This window comes from Pteropus alecto, unplaced genomic scaffold (assembly GCF_000325575.1).
Source record: "Pteropus alecto unplaced genomic scaffold, ASM32557v1 scaffold72, whole genome shotgun sequence".
NCBI classification, from domain to species: domain Eukaryota; kingdom Metazoa; phylum Chordata; class Mammalia; order Chiroptera; family Pteropodidae; genus Pteropus; species Pteropus alecto.
Window position 1 is genome coordinate 4,151,926 of NW_006436811.1, and position 20,346 is coordinate 4,172,271.

Below are 20,346 nucleotides of genomic sequence, written 5' to 3' on the forward strand. Positions count from 1 at the left end.
CAAAAAAAAAAGAATGACCATGCCAAAAGGAAAAAATTCTAATTAGATTCAGGTTTTTTCATGGAAATAATTAATGGCATAGAAAGAAAAGGTGTGTTAATTTGTCTTAAAGGAAAATAATTAGAATTTAGAATTCTATCTCTTGCCATGTTTTATTTAAGTAACATAAATACCCTCAAAAATATATGAATATTGTTGTGCTGTAGGTGAATGTAAACACGTTATAATAATTTTAAATGAACTGATGTAGAAATAAACTAGATGAGAAGACAGTGACAAAAATCTTGAATGACATGTGGTCTATGACTAAAATAATTTTCAGATTCTGAGTACCTAAAAAATAAATATGCATTAAAAATAAATATAATAAACAATGAAAGATTCTTTTAAAATGTAAAAATTGTCCTGAGCATTGCCTTTTTCTATTCTTGATTTTGTAATTAGATAAAACATTTCTAAGCTTTTCTTTTGCCTTCACAAAACATTACAATATCTTGACTACAGGGAGCCAAAACTACCCCCAAAATAAAATAATCAAGTAATTCAAATGGATTTCAAATAATCTTGAGCAGTCTACATGTATCCCATAGCATTTAAGGAAATCTTCATAACAAAACTTTACCCTTGATTTTAACTATCTTTGTCGTAGTAAAGAATAGCACTTAATATATCTCACAGAATATTTAAATTTAAATTTTTAAAAGTTATTTTTCTAGTTTTAAATTTTTAAAGAATTTCAGCAGATAACTAGTCCCATGTAGTAATATTTATACTGCCTTTTTTGTGACCATAAAGCTTATACTCATCCTGAAAATAAAAATAAAATAAGTGTATACCTTATGCTTACGGATTCTGATTTTATATAACTCATGAACCAATCATATAAAGGTTTGGAATATAATGTGCAATATATGATAACATTTAAATGACATATTGATATGAAGTATCTTTTAAATTAGTCCTAAGGCTTGGTTTCAACATTTTTGAAAATAAGAAAAATATGAAATTTTGATTCGAGTATTTTCATTCATGTTTTGTTAAATGCATTAAAAATTCTACTTTCGGTAGACAAGGAGAAACTAATTTTACATTTACAGTCTAAATAATTATACCTGAGTTTATTATAATTTAGAGTTAGAAAAAACAGATGTATTATTTGTGTCTTTTTTAATAACTTAGCAAATAATTTTTCAAAGCTTTATAAAGACTGAAACTTTGGGTTCAACTGAAACATTGGGTGCTCAACACCCAATGGAAAATGTATCCAAATTTATCTCATCATAGCAAACATGAAAAAGCAAATGGTAAATTGAGATGTTTTGTATACCTCTTTATTTACATATGCTGCCAAATCAATCTACCACTAAATATAATAAATAGCACTTAAGCATTTTAACAAGAATTTAATGGATTTATTTTGGGCAATTTTTCTATGACATTAAGCATGATCATTTCAAAAAGTCAATTTTATGAGAAAAACAGCTTAAATGGATGTATACTAAAACTCAGTAAATTCCTTTAAGGTATGAAAATATAAAAAGATGATTAACTTTTTGTAAATATTGGCCAAATAGCAGAAGTAATTTAAAGTGCTACTAATTACATTAAGTAAATTGGATTTGTTAAACATAAGATAATATCACTTCGCTATCCTTGTTTTATATTTAGAGATATTAAAAATAAAATTGTATATCTACTTGTCTTTGGCAATTCTTAGATCCTATCTTTAGAGTCACAGTAGTGTGTGCGTGCATTCATTTGAGTGTGCTAATAGCAAACTAAGAGCAAACTTAATGCTTATTAATACAAGAGCAAATACCTTTTGGCAAAGTTATCCAATAGAATACTACTCAACTATTAAAAATAATGAAATAGATACATAAACACTCACATAAAAATAGTTTTAAGATGAATTGTTAAACATAAAGAACATAATTGGCTTGCATTATGTGCTCTGTCTTGGACTAATCATATTTGATGAGTCAACTATCATAGGAATTGGTTGAAACTTTGAAAGGAGTGGTCAAGCTCTCCAAAGGAAAGAAGGGGACTGGTGAAGTAATGCTCCATAATAAACATGCATCCTATATATTAGCACCAGTTTGACAGCTGTGAGAATGCATATCTCAGTCTTCCACTTACAGGAAGACCTTCAACCAAAGCCCCTGGCAGCAGCTTTCTGCTGTTCATCCATTGTTTCTGCAAAGACCATGCTTCCCACAGGTTGCTTGCATCTAATAACAGAATATGGAGGTATGGTAAGGCAGTTCTGCTTCTGAGAGACAGAATCCCCCTGTCTGCTGACTTTTACCAAAAGATTCTGAATTTCTTGCTAAACTTTCCTTAGACTGTATGGCAGTGAAGGACGTGTCCACCCAAACTTGTCTTTCTTCCTTTCATTTGCATCACAGTCAGACTGCTCTCCCATCCTTGACTCCTTTCTCTTTTTCCATTAGGCAGGTATGCCTTCTAACAAAATCTTTGCACTCAATCCTGTCTTGGTGCTTTTTAGAGGCCCTGGATGAATACATACAGAAGGCAAATTATGGAAGTATATAAAATATGTTAAACAGAAGGACGAACAAGTGTTATGCATATGGCAATCCTCCTTTACATTTCTTTCGTATCTGTATCTTTTGATAGTTTATTTGATTTTATTTGACTTTATTTTTATTTACTTTTGTATTTCCTTCGAGCTTGACTTCACTTTCTCTAGCAAGGCTTTCAATTGTAGTTTTGCTTCTTATAGAGGTTTCAAAATAGCTTTAACTCCATAAATTGCACTTATATATTCCTTCCTTGCCCTCTATTTGCCTGGTGTCTCTATTTTCATGTTGGTTTTCATAGTTTTATTTTTTTTTAATTTTAAGAAAATTATCTTGCCATTAATTTCTTTGAGACAATAGATTTATTTCTTGGCAATATACTAGTTTCCTAGGGGTATTTTTCTGATATTCTTAAATATCCTTTCCTCATGCCACTTTACTCATTTATAGCATCTTTACATAGCACAGCATAGCACAGTATAACAAAGTTGATGTTGATTCTTTTAGTTATTACATCCCTTTGGGAGCAGATAGCTATTTGTTGAGGGTAGGCTGAGAAGAAAATGGGGATGATAGAGTGAGCTTAAGCAGCCCTAAATTCCTCTTATAAAATCAGTCATATTCTCTTTTCTAAAAGCATACATCTTCTCTGTTTATGTAGTTCAAAGTAGCTAATATTAAATCCCATGTGTCCAAGGCTTTTTGAAATGTGATTTTGTCATTGATTTCTCTTTGTCTTCTCCACCTCTCATCTATATGAGACTTCTGGGAAAGGAGATTGTTTTGTTTCATTTTGTTGTCTTTCTTTTTTTTCTGTATATTAAGTGCAATTTAAATAAAGTAAAATGCATAATTCTTAAGTGTGCAGCTTGGTGAATATTAAATCTATGTCTATTCCTGGGTAACTGCCACCCAGATCAAAACAGAAAATATTTCCATCATCCCAGGGAGCTTTGTCATGTTCCTTGACATTCAATTCTCCTACCTTTCTTCATAGCCACTCCTTTGAATCCTATTAAAATAAATTAGTTTTGCTTATTTTAGAACTTTACATAAATGTAAGCATATAATATAAAAATTAACCTCTTTGTGTGCGGTTTCTTTAGCTCGTTATTATTAAGTCCATGTGGTTGCATGCATCACTTTTATTTCTGTAGAGCATTCAATAGAATTAATTTACAATTTGTTTATCTGTTCTCCTGATGGTAGACATTTGGGCTGTTTCCAGTTTGAGGTTATTATAAATAAAACAGCTATGAATAATCCTAAATAAATCCTATGAAAAACAATTTTTTTTTTTGGTGCGTTTATGTATGTGTGTGAACATATGCTCTAATTTCTTGTGTGCATATTTTTAGAGTGGAACTGCTGGGTCAGCTTGGGCATGTGCTCAAGGTTATTGACAAATTCTTTGCATTCCTTGCAGTTTACACTCCCACTAAATACACATGAGCAATTCAATTACTCAATATCAGTCTTTTAAATTTTAGTTATTCTGATGGAGTGGAGTAGTAATTCAATGTGGCTTAAATTTACATTCCAGTAATACTGTTAAACTAATGATTTGAGCCATTTTAGGGAAATGAATGTTGAAGGCTTTCACCATTTTTTAAACTGGATTATCTGACTTTTTCTTATCAGTTTTTAGGAGTCCCTTAAATATTCTAAATATGATGCTTTTGCCAAAAAATACATTGCACTTATTTTTTCCACTATTTGATTTATTTTTTAGTTTTCTTAATGATATCTTTTGTGAACAGTACTTTCTAAATTTTACATCTAAATGTTTTTTTATATGAGTTCTGAAACCTGCCTAAGAATTCTCTACTCAGATCTGGGTCATAAGATCATTTTTTCTTGCCTTTAATCTAGAAGCTTAATAGTTTTAAATCTTATATTTAGATTGATCACTCACTTCAAATTAAATTTTGTGTATGGTGTGAGGTAGAAGATAAGGATAACTTTTAGTTATATGGGTATTCCGTTGCCCCTACCAAGACTTATTAAGACTATTGTCCTTTCTCATTGAATTTCATTGGTGTCATTGTCAAATATCAAGTGACCATATATGTGTAGGTTTAGTTTTGAAATGATATATTTCTATTCCATTGATCTATTTGTCTATCTTTGTGTCAATGCCGCACTCTCTAAATCACTGTATTTTATACAATGATTTACATAGATATCAAGGAACTCATACTGAGTGAAAAAAACAAAGTCTCAAAGGGTACATACTTTATGTGTCCATTTACATAATATTCTGAAAATTACAGAGAAAAGGACAGAGTAGTGACTTCTAGGGTTTACCAGAATAAATAATACATTGTGCTATAAATAAAGTTCGCATTTTTAAAATGTGCTCCCTCAAATAGTTCATGATTATCAATGTATTATTATTATGATGTATTATCTCATTAAAATTAATATGACAAAATATAGGCAGTCAACATATTTACTGAGTATACAAATTTGATTCTAACTATTTAACCATAAAAATATTAATAATCTAATAAAAATATGTGTAAAAATAAATTAGTAAATTAATAAAATTTGAAAATTTTAAATTGTTAAAAAAAACTGCAGTTCTCATTCTTATGTTCTCAGCATTATGGTATTGTCTGAGGATAATTCACAGAAAATCTTGGTACCATGGAAGACATGTCTCACTAGAAATCACTGAAAACAATTCAGAAGTATGAACATAAAATAATGTTAGATATATACAATCTAAAAAGTCCAGTCACCAGGACATTGTACATATTATATATACATATATACATTATACATTTTCCACATTAATAATCAAAGCATAATGAACCTGAATTACCTTAATTAATTTTGATCTATAAAATAATAACATCTAGTATTACTTTCATGATACAAGTATTCTTATTGCTTAACAAATGTTAAAATATAATGAAAAATCCATAATCTCTCATTTTAGAGTAAATACATATAAACCAATTTAGATTAAGTACATATAAAGTTAATATGATTAATCCATTAATAAGGTTTTTGTAATTATTGTTCTTTAAACTTCAATTAATAACTTTTTTTTTTAGACGAGGTAAACCTTGGTTGACCTCACAGATTGCAAGGAGCTTGTCAGTTTACAATCCCTTATTTTTTATTTTTTATGCCTACAGCACCTGGTCTTGCTAGGTGGTCTCCCATCCAAGTACTAACCAGGCCCGACCCTGCTTAGCTTCCAAGATCAGACATGATCCAGCTTGTTCAGTGTGGCATGGCCGTAGACTCAATTAATAACTTTTAATGCAAAAAATGTTAATATTGTTAGTGTCTATAATTTGTAATTATACCTTTACAGTGAAATATATTCAAGATTATATTTTTAAATTTGCAATTTGATATTATATAATAATTTGTACTTTAAGCTAATGATAATTTATATTTAACTTTTTTCAACCATTATATATAAAGATGATACTTTTGTTACCTACCAAAGTGCTGATTACTAATTTTGTTATAATATTAACACATAGATTTAAGTAACTTTAAAGCTAATGAAAATATAGCTATGGTATGAAAATACTATAACTGCTAATATTAAGAATGGAGAAAAAAACAATTTTAAATTTCATCCTGCTCACTTTCTCAATGATGCATAAAATATTCCTCATTAACACTTTCCTACTATTCAAATAGCTGTAACTGCTTTGCCTACATGCTATACTTCCCCAGCCTTTGGCTCTATGTACTTGATGAAAATCCCATGGAAATGAACTGGCAAACTATTATGAGTTAAATCAAGGTCTGAGAATCATTGAGATTCTAAACACTCGCACTAGCCAATTCTTGCCATCAAAAGTTGGGAAATTATGCTCTTACTCTAGCAAATACTCTCTGTCACTGCTGGGTTTGCACAGCTTCTCACCATGAGTCAGCAATGTAAGCATTATGTGATCTATTTTCTCCTAAGAAGAACTTATTCTTCTGTAAGTTACCTCATTTATATTTCTAAGAAGCTATTATTTTGTAGCTTATCTAATGTTTTTACAATGTTAGTATGGAAATGAAAATCTCCCGCAAATTTGAACACTCTGACCTGAAGAAGCCAATAACCATTTACTGAAAAGCTAAATGAAATAGATATTTTACTGGGAAATGAGTTTTAAAAATCACTCACAAAGACTTAAGAAATACTGAACAAATTATAAAACAAACCGTAGAGAGTTTATAGGTGAGTTTTATTAAAGTAGGGAATAGAATTTTTTGTTATTTAAATTCTTCATGAATTCAGAACACAATTTAAAAATCTTAACTCTGCTATGCAGGAAAAAGTCTGACACAATTTAACACAATCCAGAAAATGTATATCACACTTATATTTATCTCACTCTATTTTTCTAATATATAGGTGCTCCTCCACTTAAGATGGTGCTGTGTTCCAATAAACCCATCATAAGTTTAAAATATTGTAAGTTGAAAATGCATTTACTACACCTAACCTACAGAACATCACAGCTTAGCCTAGCCTACCTTACACATGCTCAGAACATTCACATTATCCTATACTTGAGCAAAATCATCTAACAATGAACACACTGTACAATATTGTTGTTCATCCTCATGATCATGTGGCTGAGTGGGAGCTGTGGCTTGCTGCTGCCGCCTAGCATCTTGAGAAAGAACCGTAAGCCATCTCACTGGCTCAGGAAAAGATCAAACCTCAAAATTTGAAGTACGGTTGCTACTAAACGCATATTGCTTTTGCACTATCATAAAGCCCCAAATTTGTAAGTCGAACCACCGTAAGTCAGTATATGTTTTAAACTGTCTGTATATGTTTTAAATAGACATTCTTTAATGAGCAAAATATCTGGTACCCACTGGTTAAAAATATTATCTTTATAAAATATGACTGTTTCTAGATAATATTCTGTTTCACTGCCCAATAGAATCATTTCACTTTTAATTTTACATTATTTTAATGAATATTGCCATAGAATATGTTCTGATATTGTATAGGGCAAATTCTTTCTCATTTCTATTATTTATTTTACAACGATGGGCCATCCCTGCATGTATTCTCATTCTGATATCCTTTAACAAAATCTTGTGATATTCTAAGTTCCTTCAGAGTTCAATTGGATTCTTAGATTATTTTTGGAATAATTAACATCTTTGAATATTTCCACCCCAAAAGTAAACAGTATGTCTTCCCCTTTATATACATATTTCTTTGTTTCTTATTAATATGATGCAGTTTTTATATAGGAATTACATAGGAATTTATAGGAATTACGCCATCCTTGTGTTTATTCTTAGATGTTATCTGTTTTTAAGTTTATGAGAAATTTTTATTATTACTCTTTTCTAAATAGTTAATGCTTGCTCTCAAAAAAGCTTATTTTATTAGTAATGTATTAGAGAATAAGCCCAATTTACTGAATTATTTTATTCTAATTATTAGTATTGATAAGGAGTAAAAGAGATGGAAAATCCAGACGGACTAATTATTCAGAAGGCAACTGAGAATGTGTCAAAGAATTCCTTTTCCCTAAAAGCATTGGGCTCCAAGGAATAGATAATGCCAAATGTTATTTAAAATGTTTCAGAGTCTAGCAAGAAAAAACAAGCTTTGAAATTCCTTTAACAGACTCAGTATGATATTGATGCCAAAATCTAAAAGTACTGAACAATCTCACTTGTGAATTCTGAAGCAAATATCTTAAATAAAATATTATAAAATAGAAGACAGAAGAACTTTCAAAGGATTATGCTGCATAGCAAATAGGGCTTTACTTCCTGGTTCAATCATAGGAAATCTATTTCTATATTTCAAAATACTAATGTCAATAAAAAGGCAAAATGTCTTTTGGTAAGATAGACAGATACACACATATATAGATACTTAGATATCTAAGTTATAGATATATAATATATGTCAAATGGAAAATCAAAAATGAACTTAAAAATGCAAAACTGGATGGCTATAACCAACAAAGATTTATTTTTTGTAGAACAATGATATTAGAAACTATTGTAAAATTAGGAGGCTAAATTTGGCAAGGCAGCAAAATCATTATTTGTCATTATACAATTGAATTGTTAAAAAAAAACCTAGTTGAAAAATTATTAGATACTATGTTTAAATTTATAAAATTAATATACGAAAATAGTTTATTTTGTATATACACCATTTACTAAGTAGATCATACAGTGGAAGAAGGATTATATTTCCAATAAGAACACAACTGTGAAAAGTACCCTTAAGATGACTCAACAAAAAATGTTCATAAGTTTTCTGAAGGTGTATTTCTATGGGTGTTACTTATGAAATCTCTTTACATCTTCTGTTGATAAGATTAGAGTCACACTTTATACTTAGTTTTATTTATGCAACTGCTCGATAAAGTTCTGAAGAAACAGGTATACATTCCAATTTTACATTTCCTCATTGATTTTAAGAATACAGGAAATAAGCTTAAAACTTGTGTGTACCAGCCCATATTTATATTCTCCTTGAAATTTTTACAGAATTTCTAGACTATTTCTTGTGTGCTTTCATCAGCATTTTATATTGTTTTTGTTGAGATTGATTTAAAAAATTATTAAACAATGAGAGAAGACACCATAACAGAGACAACAAATTGTTTGGTAAATGGAGAAACCACAGTAAGCAATGTAGGACACACACACACGCACGCACACGCACACACGCAAACCCATGCACATACACACAGAGATAAACAGATTTCTCCAATTTCTTGCAGTAGGAGTGCCTTTTCATGTACTTACTGATATTTGCATTTATTCTTTTTGAAATTGTATTTTCATATAATTTGCCTCTTTTACAGCTGAGTTGAGTGTTCTTAGCTGAACTAAAGAGATACTTATATATTATTGATATTATTCAGTAGTCACTCATATATATTGTAATATTTACATAACTGTTATTTGCCTTTTTTATTTCTTTGTTGTGTTTTTTTTAAATAAATTTATTTATTTTTTAATAATGAGAGAATTATGTCTGGGAAAGGAAATTGGCTCTTGACTTTGTGATTGGTTATGCTGAAAGTGAACATTTTTCTTTCATTCTATTATTTCCATAATAACTGGCATTTTTACAACTAGACTATATCTATAATCCAGAAGTAAGTAAAAAATGAGAACATAAGTGAATAAAATATAGCATAATTTAACTAACTTTTATATAGAAAACTGAATACTTCAAAATATAATTTGTGAATTCTTCTGATTCTTTAAATAATAAATATCCTTTATATAATAAATGTTAATTTAATGAAAAAATTATATCTCCTATGAGAAAATTAACAAAACTTGTCTAATACAAAAAATATAATTATACTATAATCACTAATATAATTATACTATTAATCATTAACAGAAAAACATCTGAATAGATCCTAAGTATATTTAAATGTTTAATTTTATTTGCGAATGATACCATGAATTAAGAATAGATTTTCATAAATTATAGATAATCTGTATTTAAAATTAATACCCAAGATAATTGGCCTATAGAATAGCTAAAGGTAGTCTATATAAAATTAATAACAAAACAAAGAGTCAAACTATTTCATTTCAATGGCCATGTAATGTAGGATTAAGAATAGAAGCTCTGTAATAAGATTTCTTGGATATAAATTTTATTTACAACAATTGGTATCTGGAGCAAGTTAATTAATTTAATTTATTCTTAATTTTATTGTGTATAATGTTGGGAGAGTGCTAGTGCTTACTCTGTACAGTTTTGTAGGAATAAATGTTAAAACTCATAGTAACTACTTAACAAAACATAATTGCTATTATAGATATATCTCTTCTAATATCCAGAGCCTTCTAAAATCAGCCCTAGCAAAATTTTCCAATTGTACTCTCCTCAGTTCTGTTGTTCCATTTAAATCTGGTCTATGTCACCACACATATCAATTGATATTGTCTCCTTTCTTATAATATCCTTCTTTTGATTTTCCATCCTTAGCCAACTTTATTCACTCATTCAGTGTGTCTGTTCTATGAGATAATAAACAAAGTAACTTGTACAGTTCTTAGCAAATAGTAAACACTCAGGACTTGTGTCTCATATAGCCAATATACCTCATTTCTGAATTTGCAAATCACTTGTACTAAATTCCTTTCAATGAGTCAAATATATATTGATAATTTACTATTAGTAAGGTACATGTATAAGATCTTATATTTTCATTTTATATTATTTCAATGTAAATGATTTGCATTTTCTCATGTATGTTTACTGAAAACAGGAAATCATATTTCATTCTTTTTTGTACAACTCCTTAGTTTTAGAATAATATTTGTATGATGAAGCAACTATGTATAAATAATTTTCACATATTTATTTTAAAATTTTTGTTTTGATCACTCTTATAACTCAACATTTCCATAAGTAATCACGTAATCATTTAAGCAATATTAAAATTTTGTTTTTGTTGTTTTACGTTCATTTTTTCAGTTTAAGTTACAGTATTACTTGATACTTCAGTCTCTGACATAATATCTCTTATGACCAAGGATACATTTTAAAAAATGTTGAGGACATGTAATCTTTGAACTCAGAAATATCATAGTCTTCCAAATCGATTGAATATTTATTTTATTTAAAATAATATACCATTTAACTTCCTGGATCTTCTAAGGGTACATCATATATTGCTGGGCTAAATTAATTGATTAATTGTTTCTCTAAGTGTAATTCCATATGAATATCATCTTTATTTAATAAGCAATTTTTAAATAGCTATTATTTTATAAAAATGTTACCTGAGGTAAATTTTGCCTGTAAATACTAGGCATTTTTTATTTGTATGTATTTGTAGAATTTAAATATCTTTATTGTTGTAATAAGATAATATTTTAAAATGTGATTGTATTTAAATTTATTGCTATATTTATATGAAACAATAGCTTTTTTTCCAAATTAAAAGATTATTTTATTGGATAGCAGAAATGCTTATTAAGTTCCAATAGAGTAAAATGCGAGTGTATTATGCTTTTTCTTCTGTTCACTGAGGAGCAAATAAGATAGAAATCATACACTGTAGAAAAAGAATCATGTTGAAAGATATATGCTCCTTTTAAATTGTCTCCCATGTAAGATACTGGTCTACAGTTTGTTGAATACACTGCTATATACACTGCTATTCCCTACAGCTTCTCCCAGGTTTCCACTTAAAAATTGATTGTTAAGTGACAGAATTATTACTGTCTCTTGTCCAAAGAAATTTCCCTGGGGGTAACCTTTACTTAAATTTAAGTAATTCTATTCATTTGTAGGTCAGTGAACAATGAGAAGTTTGCATAAACGATTATATATAATTGCATGTTCTTCAAGTAAATAATAGGAGACTTCCCATACTAAACTTTTTTTCTTTTTGGTTCTCCATACTATAAAGAAAAATGTTTTCAAAATACTTCGATATAGTAAAAATTAGAAAAATTGACAAGAGAACCTTCTAATGTTATTTTTTGATCAATAAATTATTTCATCTAAGTCATTGTTAAATTACAACTAGCTCTGCACTATCACTTCTTATTTTGGAAGAAATTTTTTTAAATGTGGGTAGTTTATTTTATATAACATAAAACCTAAATTCTTTTCAAGTCAAAAGAATAAAAATTACAGTAATCATATATTTTCCATGCCTCAAAGCTATTTTCATCGACAATTTCCTAAGTAAAACTAACCATTGTGCATCACCTTGGAGAGGAAAGAAAAGGTTAAATAGCAAAGCAGTGATTTTATCTAAGGCTCATGCATTTTATTACCCATGGCAGTTTTCTCTACTTGCTGTCATAACAAAAGAAAATTGTAAATTGGAACACTTTATTCTGGGAAACTTGCTACTGAAAGTAATTTTTCTAAACTCTTTCTAAATTGAATGCATTTTAATTTTAAAATAAAACTGTGTTAGTTTCTTCAATTTCTTTATCCCCCTAGAAGAATCCTTAGTGAGTTACTGTCATAGTTTATTTTTACTTTAATGTTAGTATAAATTAACACTTCATTAAATAGTATTCATTTATTTAAAACAAGGCTTCCCTTGATGGGGATGGAGGAGTAAGCATTCACAACTATAATTAAGAGAAAATAATGAAAAGGTCTTGTGAGTCTTTAGAATACACAGTATTACTTGATACTCTGTTTTTTTAAAATCATAATGATGGCAATAGAGCTGATATTACCATCAATAACCTCCACACATGCAACAAATATTTTAGGTACTGAAAGAATATTATCTTACATTTTTAATGTTTGAAAAACTGAATTGCTGGCAAAAATAGTCAAAAAGAATTTTCATTATATCCTATGATGATGATAAAAGAGTGTATGATAAAGAATATTCACAGTAACTTTGGAAACATATTGTCTATATTCATATTTAACAAGATAGTTTTATTTGTGGTAGATTAAAAAGTATTATTTTAGTCCCATTTAATGACTTGATCATCTAGTATATACTATATATTTTTATCTAGTTGATATCTATTAAAAAGCATGTTCATAAACATATTTCTATTAATAAAATTAGTTAACATATGTAACACATTTAGAACATTGTTGGTAACATAATAAATTTCTTATATATACTTTAAGTTGCCCACAATGCAGACAATGAGATGGAAATTAGCACCTAGGAGATTCATTAGATGGATAAATCTGTAAAAGAGAGTATAAAGAAGTAGGATTGGGTGGAGCTGTGGTACATGCTCAATACTAATGTGGCTGGCCCAATGGGGAGCTCCCTTCAGAGTTGTTCCAATTTGGTTGAGGGGAACCAGGTCTTTATACCCTGTGTTGATTAGTCATTGAATGCAGGCAGACCAAGGAAAGAGGCATGATATAGTTTTTAAAAGGGAAAGAAGTCCAAAAGAGGCTTAATAGCTGAGAGCAATTTTCTAGCCACACTCTCAGTAGCTAGAGTAGTAAAGACTTCATAGCTTCCTTCACTTTCCACCTCTTGTATTGCTCAGATCTATTCTTCGTATAGGTTCCTTTAGTATTCTGATGAACTATGTCTTGAGTGAAACTTAAAAGAGAAAGTTTAGATGATGAACAAGAGACCTGGCATTACAGTGATCTTGGGACTACAATCAACACCCATAATTTCCCTCTTCTATTATTCATTTTAGATTCTTCTTATGCTCAGTCAGAACTTCTAATGGTCTGAGCGGTGTACCTGGTGGCATGACCTAGCCCCTTCTCCCCGAGATAACTAAGCCCATGGGTCACATGATCTTAGCTCAGGTTGTTGATTGATCCATTAAAAATTAAAATTAGTCAAGGGAATGCAAAAAAAGCACTGAAATGACCTGCCCAGATGTCAAATGCCTTCCTACCTACCTATTCCATCTTGATAATTAGTTTCAATTTCTCCTCTGTGTGATAAAATTTCCAAACCTAACAAAACAAGAGTTGCAGGAATGTGAAGCACAGAATTCCCAAATTAATCACTGAATTGCCTCACCCAGGAACAAGCCTTTCTCTTGGCAATCCATGGTTCTCCCCATCTCAAATGGGGAAACTCTGAAAGGGTCTTTCCATTAAGCCAATCAAAACTATTTTTAAATGTATAACACAGCTTAATTTTTCCTTCTGCCAAATCTTGCTTCCTTACTATTGTTTTCACCTACATTGATTCCAACAGTACTCTCTAGGATGATAATAAGTGAGACTACTCCTGCATCTTGGATTTTGAACCACGTGTTTTTCCTATTGGGATACATCAACATATCTTCGATATGTTGCATCTTGGAAAATGGCACCTCATTCTTATAAAGCATAACTATTGAGCTGGTGCTTTAGCTGTGCATTTGACTGACCATTTCATTGTTCTGTCAGTCTTCTAGATTCTTGAAACTGTAGTTTTGAAACAATTAGTGGATACCATGGTCTTGGACTCATCCCTGCATCTTCTTTGTGTAAAGTGTACCCATTGGTCTGATGTGTAATATGAAATCCTGTGTGGGTGAATCATTCTGTAAGTCTTTGGAGAGTGGTGCTAACCGAGGCTCTCAATGCAAGAAAGTAACCTATATTTTGGGATATGTATCATTTCCTGTCAGAAATGAACTCCTACCCCTTCTAGGGAAGAAGAGGTCCAAGGTAGTCAATTTTCTACCAAATTTCCAAATGCTTGATGATTGAGGGCTCAATATTTGTTCTTGTTGCTCAAAGGTTGAAAAAGTAGTAATGGCTTTACCAAACTTGGTAAATGGGAGTCCATGCTGTTAGACCAATGCACAGTCACCATGCATGTCACCATAGTTACTTCATCTGGGTGCTTTCTGTACTAACTAGAATAACCGATAAGAAAAGTTAGCTACTATCAACTGAACAATCTATTTTGTCTACCTGGTTCTTTAGTTCTCTTCCACAGTGTTTGCCCTCTCTTGTGCATTAACACGTGATAGGAGGATTTGCAATTCTTTTATGTGGCCATTCCCTTATGTCTATGGAGAAGGGTAGGAAGATGAGATAAAAGGAGGATAGCATTTTCTTTATTTGTAAGTTGGAAACATAATGTTTACTTCCAAATTTTAATAAATATGGTTCATATGTAAAGCAGAATGTTTTTGACAGTTTTATCACATTTTATGGAACTTCAATAATAATAAATTAAGGCACATTGATTACAATTATACAGAAGTGACTTAGAAGTAATAAAAGTGCATAAATTTAAAATGATACATATATACTTCATTAAATACACAAAAATAAATAACAAGTAATACTTATCAATGTTCAAAACAAATGTCATGAAGGAGGCATCACTTCAGAAAAATATAAGGAACAAACTAAAAAATGGCTATAGTTAAATAATTATAATGAGATATCACCATCAATAAGAAAATAAAAATATCAGCAAACAACCTGCATTTGCTACACAAATCATAAGTCTCAAAGCTCTGTTAATCATCTCTTCCTGGGCATTTCATATATGCTGTGCTCAAAGTTAATGGCTAATTAACACCTTACCCCCGAAAGGATTTGATTACTGTATTGTCTGAAATAAAATTATAAAGGCTAACATTAACTATTTAAAATCAAGATACAATGAATCCTCTCATGATGGCAAAAAAAAAAATCTGCCACAAAATATCAATGTCTAGAAACCATGCCAAATTCCAATGTCTAAGCAACCACATCAGTCAGTATATTAAACAAAATGATTGATATGTGTATGCACAGTTGAATATGTGTGTGCCTATCTACATATATGTGTGTCAGTGTATAAACCCATATCTGTATGTGTGCATATATATACACACACACTCATATATATATACATGCAAACATATATATATATATATATATGCATGGACACAGATATTTTTTGATAATCTGAGATGTTTAGCTGATTTAAAGCATAATTATTCCTTCATGTTTTTGATTGTGGCTTAGTTTTATCTTGTTTTATATTAAAAAAATAAAACAATATGTTTCAATTTTTGTGTTTCTGTTTTATAAAATACAAACTGTTTATTCTATTTTATAAGTTTATCTTATTAACATGATTCTTTATTCCCCACAATTTTGAGTAGTTTTAACAATTATTATTTGTGTTTTATAATCAGTTTATTTACAATAGTCTATCTAAACAATGTGTTGCATGTGTGTGACAGAGTTGTTTTAAATTGTTTTGTACAGCGCTCGTAGGTAACTATAACCACCTGGCCTTCATTTATTGATAAAATCACTCAGTGACTGTCACAAGAACTCACTGAAGAATTTCTCTTGGTTCTTTTCCACTTATAATATACCTAAGAAAAAATACAACACAGTTCTTACACCACTCATTTATGCCCTGTGTCAAAAAATATGTTCCAGTTCATGTAAATAGTGCATTATTTATAGTCATTTTTAATTATCAAAAATACCTTCTCAAATTACTACCAGATTATAGCAGAAAAGTCTATATTATTTTTTATTTCTAAAGAAACATTTTCTTTAGAAATAGGAAAATTTCATCCAGATTTTTGGAAACAAAGCAAAATATCTAACTTTGTAGCAGAATGTGAATGTTCAAATTGTTCTGTGAAAGAAAAAAAATGTTTTTATTTGCTTTGGTACTTTGGAGGGAATATTCTGGATGTTTCTCACAGAGAACTGAATTCCTTGGATAAAAGAAAATATCTCCCTTACTTTGTCTCCAAGTATTAATGCCTAGATAATTTTCTTTAGGAAGAATGAAACTTTCCTATCTTTGTGTAAGGAAAAATTGCCTTTTCTTAACAATATGACTTCTAGTTAAACTGAGTTATCCACTCCTTTTGACCTACATTTGCCATCACAGATTATTGTAAATAAAATGAACAAGATTTGTGTGGAAGGATAGAAATGAGTGTGACTGGAATATAATAAAACCCAAAGATGAGAGAATGATCTAGAATAAGCTTTCTTCGAAAGATATGTTGAACAATTTGGCCAAGAGTGAGCCCATTTTAAAGGTCAAAATTCAGAGCATAGAGCTGTAATGGCTCAGAGTCCACTGAATTAAATGCCTCATCTTTGTCTGAGTGAAAAAAATTTTATCATCTCTGCTCAAGACTTGTATTGGTAAATTTTCCTGCCTTCATATTAAAATAATGATCATTGCTTTGTATGTAACATGATTTATGGTTCATCACTATCTCCATATAGTATAAAAACCTACCTCTGAATCATTTCTCAAGCACAATAAAGAAACCAAATAGGCTCCCCCCATCCACCCCCCGAACCAGCACAGTAGTGAAAACATTTTACTCACGGAGATGAGCTGAGCTAAACACAGAGGTAAAGTGAGACGGAGATATCTCCTCTGGCAAGTAAAACTTCAAAAAGTTGTTGACAAATACAAATACCAATCAACATTCTAAATCAATCCATAAGTAGGAATAAGTATGACATATTAACTTCTAAACAAAGATTTTTAAATTGAGTGAGTAATCTCTCTGTATTTTTGATACACTATATTTCCCCCTTAATTTTATACTTCGTACTTCTCAATTATTATCAATATTAATTAGTTTTAAATGTATGAAGTTTAAAGTGATATACATTAGGGATCACTTCTTTATCTCTTCTATATATACAATTCTAATATTGCAACAAATTTTCAACTGTTTTCAAAAAAGAATACAGAGTATTCAAATTGTTTTATCAGTTAAACAGACACATGTGTTTGCCTTGCAGTCTAACCAATATTTGGGATTTTACTGCTTGTCCTCTAACTTTGTCCATCTGATCCTGAGGACTAGTAACTGTGCTGGTTGAAGTGAACCCTGGATAAAGTAGAAAAAATGTCTTGCTTTGGGTTCTTATAAAAGCTAGTAGACCTTCAACTTATTGAGTAAAATGGGTCAGAATAAAACATGTACCTATGATACATTTTATTTCCAAAGTTGAAAAATTCCAAACAACATCGAGCTTCTCTTTTAGTGGTAGTGAATGAATGGAGCTACAATCTGCATTTCACTCTGAAAGTAATATTCTGACATCACTCCCCCACACGTGCAATGACTCCTGGAAACTTCACTCAGGAGGAAGACTCCTGAATTTTCATGAGGCTTATCTCTCAGCTTCCAGAATGCATATATCTTACTAACTCATTCAAGGAAACTGCTTCTTTCTTCCTACCAGGTCTTGGCACTATAAATGTCATAGACCAATATGCTATGTTAAGGGGTAGTGAAATGAACAAGGTCCCCGTGGGTTAATTAGAACCTTTAACAGGAGAGTTAATATAATACACAGGCAGGAAAGTGAGAGTATACTGCTGTTTCCTGATAGATTGAATCAAATTACATCTGGTGTTTTCTTTTAAAGAATGGAGAAAAAGCCTTTAGCAGATGGATAGTTTCATACCAAGAGATGCATTTATTTTTCCCAGTATCATTTTTTCAAAGCACATCTGTCTCTTATGTAGACCAATCAGATGAGTTAAATGTAGATATGCTATCTACTCCTTTCAACTGTTTAACAGTAATACTTATTAATGCAGTTTGCTTAGTTATGTAGTATTGCTATTGCTTTGCTATTTTGTTAAGGAAGTTTTGTTCCAGATGTTACACTTCTTCCACCCTACAATAATTGTTTTTAAGGTCAGGAAACCAAGGTGGTATTTCTGTTAACTGCTGAGTATGTCTATTTTAATATATTCAGGATCTTGGAAAGTACTCATTGGTTGGGTTAATGAACACAGAAAACCCATGGTGACATGGGGTTATTTCCAAAATCCACTTTGACCAGTAGACCACGAGTAGACCACTTCTGGATCACAAGAAATTACTAATCACTTAGTAAATCAATCAAATAACTGGAATGTTGGGGCGGCTCTATAGTGTAGTGGTTAGCATGCCTGCTTTATACATAGAAGGTCCTGGGTTCGTGCGCCAGGTGGAGCCATGGACCATACCCCGGGTGCGCCAGGCCCCAGGGGCACTCTGAAAGCGTGTAGGAGGAGACACCACATCTTCAGAGATCCAGTTCTTGAGGGGAAAACAGCAACATCAATAGGTCAGGGGTGGAAGTGGGGGTGGGGAATTAAAGAAGGGGAACAAAAAAAGACAAATAACTGGAATGTTTATTCGTTGAATGAATATTTATGCTGGTAAATGACCAAGTCTCTTTTGGGATAGAAGTTAAGAGAAAGGTTTACAGTACATAATTAAGATATTAACACAGGATCTTTCCTTGAATCTTAAACCCCTGCCTGTTCTTTCGTGTCGTTACTGCCTTTTTCAACTTAACCAGGTCTGAGGATTAGAGAAAGTTCAGAACTCTCCATTGTGATGATTCACATCTGTTCCACTTTTAATTAGACTTAGATTTATATTTTCATCATGCCTTAAAAAAGAATGGTTTTTAGCTCGCTGTTCACATCTTTCTGTCCTGGGACTAGCAATTAGTCACCATCAATATACCAAAATACAGTATACTAAGCTTTTCAATTATAATCTTGCTGCCTGTTATGGCAAATGTATTCACTTTCCCTATAGATGTTAGATGAGGTTTCTTTGATGCTTCTGACATGCTAGGCTTCCATCATCTCCATGGAAATCAACTGATCAATTTCGAGCATCTCTCATATTTATTCCTTTTTTATAGAGAACAATTACTGCAGTGTTTTCAATGATACTAATACAATATATTCCTAAATTAAAAAGTTCTTTAGCCACTAGACACAACTATGAGATAGTAAAATAAGTTGTAAATAATGAATTCTTTGTAATATTTATATCTTCAAGTTTTTGAGTTCCTTTTATTTTATCATAACAAAGACTTGCAGGCATTATAATTTCAGTAATCATAGAATAAGTTTGATTGTTGGTTCAATCTACCTACAAAGTAAAGAAATGAAACCATTTTCAGATCCATAGACTAGGATATATATAATTCATCATCTCTGTTAATTTCTCTCAAGGCAGCTCAATCTAAAGGGTGCTTGCTTCTTTTCAATTAGTTTTATATCCATTGCCATTACATCTGTCTATACTTCTGAAGATACACAAAATCTGTTATTTACTATATAAATCTTCTTTAATCTGGTTAGATAATTTTTTGCCCATTGAATGTCAGCTTGAAGTTTGGAGGCAATAAAAAATGATAGAATTGGGAGATAAGGAAAACTGATATCTCTTGGAGTATCTGAGGCAGCCTTGACTTTAAGTGAGGCCTTTATAAGATAAACAGAGACAACTTTCAAAAACAAAGGCATAGAGGCATCTTATATTGACAAGGCAGGCCCACGGACTTTGGGAGGATAGTGATATTCAGTGTTATTTAACTCAAATGTCTTTATTACATATTACA

General features: G+C 30.7%; 1 pseudogene; it reads right to left on the minus strand.

The window, feature by feature from the left end:
• Window positions 1-5,683: 5,683 nt before the first annotated feature.
• LOC112481466 lies at window positions 5,684-5,802 on the minus strand (annotated as a pseudogene).
• Window positions 5,803-20,346: the final 14,544 nt, after the last annotated feature.